This window comes from Dioscorea cayenensis, chromosome 4 (genome assembly GCF_009730915.1).
Source record: "Dioscorea cayenensis subsp. rotundata cultivar TDr96_F1 chromosome 4, TDr96_F1_v2_PseudoChromosome.rev07_lg8_w22 25.fasta, whole genome shotgun sequence".
Lineage (NCBI taxonomy): Eukaryota > Viridiplantae > Streptophyta > Magnoliopsida > Dioscoreales > Dioscoreaceae > Dioscorea > Dioscorea cayenensis.
In genome coordinates, this window is record NC_052474.1 from 9,386,703 (window position 1) to 9,395,976 (window position 9,274).

At 41.8% G+C, this 9,274-nt stretch overlaps 1 non-coding gene across 1 annotated transcript; it reads left to right on the forward strand.

The window, feature by feature from the left end:
* Nucleotides 1-1,661: 1,661 nt before the first annotated feature.
* On the forward strand, nt 1,662-1,768 carry LOC120259779. Its single transcript, XR_005536330.1, has one exon. It is a non-coding gene; the product is annotated as a small nucleolar RNA R71 (small nucleolar RNA).
* Nucleotides 1,769-9,274: the final 7,506 nt, after the last annotated feature.

The following is a 9,274-nucleotide window of genomic DNA, read 5'->3' on the forward strand; positions in this document are numbered from 1 at the left end:
TTCATTCTCCATCTTTTGATCTAGCCACCCCTCCAATGGGTTCTTACACAACATTTCTTGCACATAGTCATCAATCAACTCATTAGTGGTGTTAAGAAAGTACAAAGTATCATTAAAATCAAGAGAATGCTGCATGGCTTTGGCAAGGCGATATATCAACTTGTCATCTCCTACTCTTAGTATCAATTCCCCACTGTCCATGTCAATGAGAGCTTTGGAAGTGCAAAAGAATAGCCTCCCTAGTAGCAATTGAACCTCGACATCCTTGTCAACATCTAACACCACAAAGTCTGCAAGAAAGATGCACTTATCAACTTTCACAAGTATATCCTCAATGATATCCCTCGGATGTCTAACTGATCCATCTGCCAATTGAAGTGTCATCCGAGTGGGCTTAGGCTCTCTTAAGCCTAGCTTTTGAAAGAATGTATAAGTTATGACATTGATGCTAGCCCGGGAATCCGTCAATGGCTTTTTTTCACCCAAGTTTCTAATGTTGCATTGAATGATAAAGCAACCGGGTTCCATCTTCTTGTTCGCATATTCTTTTGCAGCGCCACCGAACATGAAGCATCTAAGATCATAGATGCACTCTTCTCTAACTTCCTCTTATTAGTTAAGAGGTCTTTGAGAAACTTTTCATAGCGAGGCATTTGAGACAATGCCTCCATAAATGTGATGTTAATTTGCAACTGCTTGAATAAACCCAAAAACTTCTTGTATTACTCATCATTTGGTCATTCTTCAATCGTGAAGGGTAAGTAATTCTTGGCTTATAGGGTGGGGGTTCCACCTCCTTCTCCTTAGATATCTCCTCAACCTCCCTTTCATTAGGTAACTCAACCATTGTCTTCTTGGTAGGGAGACTACTCTCAACTTCACGACCACTTCTCAAAGTGATCGCCTTTACCTGTTCTCTTGAATTGGTCTTTGTGTTTCTAGACAATCTCGCTTTAGGTCTTTTCGAAAGTGACTTTGTAATTTGTCCCACTTGGTCCTCCAAATTATGCAATGATGTGGTATGGTTGTGATGCGTGGCTTCGACTGACTGAAACCTTGTGTTTAAAGATTGAATGAACTTGGTCAAAGCCTTCTCTAAATAGGTCATCTAGTTTTCCAACCCTGAAACTCTGTTCTCCATATTCGGAGCTTGTTGTTATTGTTGGAAACCCTATGGTGGCATAGCTTTCTGCTGCCCTTGGTTACTCCAAGAAAGGTTAGGGTGATTCCTTCATCCCAGATTGTAGGTATTGCTGTATGGATTTCCTTGACCTCTTATTGCATTGCCTATAAAATCAACATGTTCCACTAAAGTAGTACCACCAATAGCAATTGGGCAACCAGATGGAGCATGTCCTCCCCCGCACCCAGTGCAACTCATCACTATCACCAATTTGGGAGAAGCTAGAGTGTCTAACTTCTTGCTCAAGGACTCAATTTGGGCTGCCAATAATGTAATTGCATCAATCTCATGAAGTCCGGCTACCTTCTTCTTCTCTTGTGTATTCCATTGATAACTGTTCATAGCCATCTCTTCAATGAGCTGTCGGGCTTCTTAGGAGGTCTTACTTCCTAAGGTACCTCCTGCTACAACATCAAATAATTGCTTCGTGCTTGGGTTCAAACTATTATAGAAGATTTGGAAAATCATCCACTCGGGGAACCCATGTTGAGGACATTTCCGCATGAGATCCTTGAGCCTGTCCCATGTCTCAAAAAGAGACTCCAATTCCGTTTGCACAAAGGAAGATATTTCATTCCTTAGCTTCGCATATTTTCCAAGAGGAAAATATCGGGCAAGGAAAGCTTTTACCACCTCCTCCCAAGTAGTGATCGATGTTCTAGGTAATGAATGCAACCATTGATTTGCTCTCCCCTTCAAGGAAAAGAGGAAGGCCCTCAACTTGATGCCATCATCCATAACCCCATTGATCTTGAACATGCAACACATTTCTAAGAAATTCTCAATGTGGTTGTTCTGATCCTCATCGGCCAAACCATTAAACTGTGCTGACTGCGGTAACATCTTGATAAAGCCTGGCTTAAGCTCAAGATTATAAGTTATAATCGGCGGCTGTACAATACTAGACTACGTGGCAACAACTGTGGGTCTTGCATAATCTGAGAGTGCCCTCTGTTGTTCATGTTGTTCTGCCATATTGTCAGACCCTTCAACATCTATCTCAGCTTGATTTGTCTGTTCTTGTATGGGTTCTTTTCCCGTCTATGAGTTCTCCTTCCAATATTTGGATCACCTTCAACCAATGTCGAAGGGTTACCTCCGGTCATAACCTGGAGCTGCAATCAAAGAAAGAAAAAAACAAATCGAGAATGGTGGAAGAATAAGAAAGAGTAAAAATAGAACAAGTGATGAATAGCTAAGTTAGCAAAGTGCAAATGCTTTCCAAAATGCCTATTCCCCGACCATGTAGCTAAAAACTTAACACACTCCTTGCGTGTGTGTCTTTGTAAGTGCATCGTTGTTGAACTAATAAAAATACCCGGTGAGTGGGTAGTCAAATCCACGAGGGAATAGTTACTCGGAAACACAAGTGTTGCTATTTAACTATAGAGTAAAACCAAGTTACGATCTTTGTTTCAAAAATATTAATACAAATAAAAAAATAAAAGAGGAAAGAGAAAGGACTAAGGGCAGGGTAGTCGATGGAAAGATGGGGTATTTGGATAAATCTCACCAAGGAGTATTGTTTCAAATGCAAGACTAATCATTAAATTTTCTAATTGAAGTTTAATGAGTCATGGAAATCAAACGATACCGGTCATAAACCTAAGGTCAACCGTGACTAATCCTTGCACTATGCTCCGTGGGAAAAGGGATACTCTTGACGCCTCACACTGTGTAGGGTTGCTTAAAGCTCTAGGGATTACAAGTGATAAACCTATTCCCAAATATAGATCTAACCCTTTGGTCTAGGTGAAAGACCCCTAGTTACGATTAAGACTCGGCACTAAAGATTACTTTAGCACTTCACTCTTTTGCTCACACAACTAAGCCCTAGTTGAGTTTGTCTCTTAGCACTTCACTCTATCATGACCGCAAAGAACTCTTGGAACATGGAGATAGGATAAATCATATTGGAAGGGAAAGGGGACGTTTCGCCACCTCTCGACTCACCCTCTCGACCCTCTTCAACTTTACTTTGTCTAATCCTAATGAAGTGTCAATCATTCACAAGGATTACAAAGATAGATTCCCAACCCTAGTTTCACTCTAAGTGAAATAAATTCAACAAGCATTCAAGGTTGAAACTCAATTAAAACATTAATTAAAGAAGCATAATAGGAGTCAATAAAACAAAATCATCCTAGGGTTTACAAGTCTAAGTACCCACTAGGGGTTTAGCTCTCCATGGAGAAATATAAAATCAACAATGAAATCAGAAGTGAGTGCTAACAATCCATAAAGAAAACCAGCTTGTAGTCCCTATCGATGGTCTTGCATTGCCGCCTAGTCTCTTCCAAAGGTTCCTTCCCTTGTCAAACCTATGGCACATCTTGCCGAATCGATGCCGACAAAAGCTTCCCCAACAGTTCTCTCCCAAAGAAACTCGATCTTGAATGTCGTAGGAAGGCTCCAAAACCAAGCAAAAGCCTCTCCAAACCCTAGCCGTGCTCTCCCTAAAAGATGGGCAAAAGATAGGAAGATCCCCCAAAATAAAACTCTCAAAGCGGTATTTATAAGGCTAAAATCGGGCATCCACATGGGTGTGTGGAATTTCCACACGTTAGTGTGAATATCCAGAACTTCATTTCCTGCTCGCTATGAACAGTAATTGCTACAATGATTTTACTACAGTAAACTGCAACAGTATTCGCCGGAATTCACTTTTTTTATCGATACCGCATGATTGAGCACATATTCATGCGGTAGATCACATCGTGTCTTAAATGAAACGATTTTGACAAAGCTCTTGACAATGTTGCACAAGTCAAAACATATGAGTGTGATTGTCTTTGTGGGCCTCCACTTTGCGTATTCACTTGAGCACTATGGAGGTTGGCACACACCCACATGTCTTTGAGCACGACTTGTGTCTTCACCTTTGTTTGACCCAAGAACTTCATCAACAATGTCATCCATGATCTACTTTTTGTTCCTTTATTCAAACATTGTCTCCACAACCCTAAATGCACAAAAGAACACAAATACACACGAATGAGCTATAAAATCTGATATAAGTAATGCTCAATGTAAAAAAGGTATACTTCGTATTACCTATACACAAGCACTTATCACAAACCAAGAATTCCTTATCTTTCAAGGCTGAAAAATGACAAAAATGATGAGCAATAAAAGAAATTCTTTGGTTTATTCAAGCAATTACTCATCAACATCGCATTTGTGGAGGTGTTGTCTCAAATGCCTCACTATGCAAAGTTCCTTGAAGACCTCTTAAACAATAGAGGACGTTGGAGGAGAGTGCATTTGTGATCCTAGATGCTTCATCTTTGGCGGTGTTGCGAAAGAATAGGCTAAACAAGAAGAAAGACCCCGGTAGCTTCATCATTCCATGCAACATTGACAACTTGGGTGAAGAGAAAGCATTAGTGGATCCAGGAGCTAGCATCAATATCATGCCTTATACATTTTTCCAAAAGCTAGGTTTGGGAGAACCTAGACAAACTTGGACGAAACTTCAATTGGCCGATAGATATGTTAGACGTCTAAGTGGTATCATTGAGGATGTACTTGTGAAAGTTGACAAATATATCTTTCCTACAGACTTCACAATGTTAGATGTTGCTGAGGATGTAGAAGTTCCATTATTACTTGGAAGGCCATTCTTGTGCACTTCCAAAGCTCTCATTGAAATGAACGGTGGGGAATTGACATTAAGAGTTGGAGATTGATAAGTGCTTGTGTGATAAGAATACGACGTGTTCTTTCCTTATGATGAGCATTACTTTTCTTGGGTCTTAACGCTAATATGTGTGCATTTATGTTACTTTCATGCATATAGGGTAGTGAAGCCAAATGTTAGAGAAAGAAGCCAATGTAGATCGTGAATGCACCATTTAGAGGAAATCTTGAGAAGGTTTCAAAGCGAAGACATAAGTCGGGTTCAAGATGCGAGAATGTGTGCCAACCTCCTTGTATTCAAGTTAGCACAACTAATTTGGAGGGCACGAGGCGGTCACACTCAAGCATTCCAGCTTGTGCATGTATAGTAAGATCTTCACCGATGTGTCCGTTTATTGAAGAACCAAAGCGATCTACGGCGTAAACGTGTGCCCGTTTACATTACCTCGATGAAAGCATAGATTAGGGAGTGTTTTGGGGCTGATCTTTGCGGCGAGGGTAGCAAACACTGTAGCATGTACTATTCATAGCCCGGCGAAGAAGGAGTAAAACAGAGAATCCACACGGGCGTGTGGAAATTCCACATGCCTGTGCGAAAAATCCATAGGGGCGCCCACATGGGAGTGTGGATTCCTGATTCCAGCCCTATTTAAGGCCAATATCAGCCCTGATTTCAGGATTCTTTTCTCCATCTTTTCCCCAACTTGTGAGAGGGTTGCAGCTAGGGTTTTGAGATGTATTGGCTAGGGATTTGGAGAGGTTCTACCGCTCCAACATCGCACTTCATTTGGAAGAAGGTTAGTGGGAGAGCTTTCGTCGGCACCGATCTGGCGAGGTGTATCCTAGGCCGGACAAAGAGACCCTTGGATGAGTAGAGGACTCTCCACAAGACCATCACCATGACTACTGAGGGGGTTTTCTATGGATTATTTGTTTTTACATTTGATATCATTGATTGTAATTAGCTCCATGGAGAGCTAAACCCCCTAGTGGGTACTTAGATATTTGTGAACCCTATGATGTATTCGTTTTGTTGAACCTTTTTATTATGCTTTCAATTAATTGATGTTTTATTTGAGTTCCAATCTTGTATCCTTGATTGTGTGAATACACCCTTAGAGTGACACTAGGGTTGAGAGTTCTTGTTGGTAACTCTTGTGAGTGAGTGACACACCACAAGAGTTAGACAAAGCTAGATTGGAGAGGGTTGAGTGGGTGAGTCGAGAGATAGCGGAGCGTACCCTTTCCTCTCCGCTGTGATTTATTCTACCTCCATTTCCTCGAGCTCTTTACAGTCATAGTAGAATGAATGGGCTAAGGGATGACCTTCCGCTGGGGTTTAGTTGCAGGGGCAATGGAGTGAAGCGTTGATGTGATTTTAGCACCTAGGGCTTAATTGTGGCTAGGGACCTTCCACCTGGACCAAAGGGTTAGGTCTACATCTAGGAAGAGAATTTATCACTTAGAATCCCTAGAACTCATTATGATTCTTTACGAGTGCGAGGTTGAGAGGTTATTCAATTTCTCCTCCGGGACATGTATAGAGTTAGGCATGGTTGACCTTAGAATTGGGATCATGTATTTAAGGATCTCCACGACTCATTAATGCATTGGTTAGAAAGCATAATAGAGGGTTTTGCACTTAAAACGATTGTCCTAGGCGGAACAATATCCGGGTACCCTACTTATATTGATTGCCTTATCTCCCCTTTGCTTGCACTCTTTCTCTTGTTTCTTTTAGTTTTGTTACATCACATTTTGTCACACAAATCACTATTCACTTTTCGTTTAGTTAAGAAACAATTTAAGTGTTTTTATTCTCTACTCTCTGTGGATATGATACCCACTCATATGGGATTTATTACTTCGACAAACCAGTGCACTTGTCGGACATACGCAAGGGGCATTATCGGAGATGACAAGCTAACATACCGCCTTGTCGAAGCCATGTGACATTCTCTTGATTTCAATGATACTTTGTATTTTCTTAATACCACTGATGAGTTAATTGATGACTATGTGCGGAAAATATTGTGCCCGAACCCATTGGAGGGGTGGCTGGATCAAGAAGTGGAGAATAAAGAAATTTCATCGCTTGGTTTAGTGGACGAGGTGCAACCTACTCTGAGAGTAATGAAGAGGATGATCTAAAAGCTTAAGAGGACAAGGAGATACCAAAAGAAGTGCTCCAATGCTAGTGGGGATGAGCATTCATAAAGAGAGGATGTTTGTAGACTTGTTCTGCATAGTGTGTAGGTTTTTGTTCTATCTAGAGAAGACACATGGCCGTGTGGAATTTCCACACGGGGGTGTGTTTTTGTTCATAGCTCTTCTTCTCTATCCTGAGAAGAAACAGAGGCATGTGAGTGCCCCTATGAGTGACCTTGTGAAGGGCAAACGTCCGTGTGGAATTTCCATAAAGGCGTGTGGATCTCTATAGAGAAAATTTTCATTCCCGAGAGCACACAAGGGCGTGTGGCTGCCCCTGTGAGCTCCCTTGTAAATTTCCACATGCTTGTGTGGAATTTCCACAAGGGCGTGTGGAACACTTAGAAAAATTTTCAGGCCAACAAAAAAGCCATAGGGATGTGTGGATGCCCCTGTAGGTCGGGCACATGGGTACTCACAATTTCCACACGCCCGTGTGGATGCACAGAATGCAAAAGGCCGTGATTTTTTTTATAATCTACTTGAGCCTTTTCATTTTTATACATCTCCAGACATAAAGAATGCATCCTCTAACCCTCCGGACTTTCTCTCCATCTATTTAAGTGGTTTTTGTTTTGTTTTCCAATCGTATGCAAGGTTTTCGATTTGGATTTCATCGGTAAGCCCCTTCTTCCCTTTTCTTTGCCAATCTTTTTCTTCTTTTTTCTTAATGTGGTCAATTTTGCATGGATTTCATAGTTAAAATGCTTGTGAATTTTCGCACCCTAAAGATCCACATGGGCGTGTGGAATTTCCACACAACCGTGTGGATTTCTGTAGAATTGCTTTTTTAGTTTAATTTGAGCGATTCCTTTTCAATTCTTATAGGAATGGCTCCCAAATCGAAGAAGTTAGCCAGCAAGCCTCCTCATGAACCTTCTCTTGAGCATCTTGAGTTCGCCATACATAAACATCAAGCGAGTTTCGAGCGCTTGTCAAAGCTGAAGTTCAGCCAGTCTGGATATCTTGACCTGAGTGCATAATGAGAGATACAGTTAGGAGATAAGATGGCACATGGATTTGAGAAGTTGCTTTCGGTGTGTAGCTTGCACCAGTTATTATCTGTCAGAGAGTCAGCTATTTGTATGTTTACACTAGAGGCGCTCACGTCATTTGAGTTTGATAGATCTTATAGTAGTTTTGTGAGCATAGACGCTATACAGTTTAGAGCATTTGGATAGTATCACAGTATGAGTATCACATAGTTTTTTGTCTGACTTAGGCTCTATGATGAGGATTGCATTGACACTGAGGAGTATGAGCAGCTACCGACTGATTATCCGGGCAGTTTGACTCTACAGCGCGCTTACAGGATGCTGTGTGGCTAGGGATAAGATGTGCCTGGGATCTCCAAGGCTACATGCCACTCTCGATTAGCCTACAAATATATCCATGTTGTTCTCAACCGATCAGTGAACGGTCGTGGTGACAGTATAGGGGTCCTCAGTCGACAAGAGCTGCTGTACTTATATTCGATGGTATAGAGCGAGCCACTCCATCTGGGACATATTATGGCTGAGTACCTATGTCACTAGGGCCAGTATACCAGAGTGGGAGTATTATTCTCTGGCTCATACATTACTAGACTCATCATGATGATGGATCTACTGGAGGCGATCAGAGGGGTCGAGAAAGATGATTGTTCCATCCCTTCTTGGCCTAGAGACCATGCGATTGATGGGTATGGTGTGCAGATATGGGCCGAGCACAAATGTGATGATCATGCCACCACTAGAGATGGCCGAGGGTGAGGGAGATGACGTAGAGGGATCTCAGCCTGCTCCTCAGCTATAATATGAGCCGATAGGCACAAAGGCACCCCCTACAGCATAGTAGCCATCTTTAGTGTATATCTTTCCTCCATCTTGAGCCCATGATCACTTTGAGAGGCTAGAGAGTGCTAAAGTGGTGTTATAGACTGACTTGGCTGAGAGTCATGCGACTCAGGCTGTGAACCACGCTGAGGTGATGGTGCATCACGATACACTTCAACAGATTCTTGAGCGAGACATGACCTCGCCTTTTGTTATGAGACCGCGAGCATCATCACCATCTCCAGCAGCACCACCATCACCTGCAGTACTGGTATCACCATCGGCAGCAGTAGCACCACTAGTACCAGCAGAGGATGACAACGACGCTTAAGGCATCTATTATTTTTAGGGTCTTTATGTTTTGTTATTTTACTTCAATATTTCATTTTTGACTTGTATTCGTTAGATTGTACTTTCCTTCTGAGTTTAT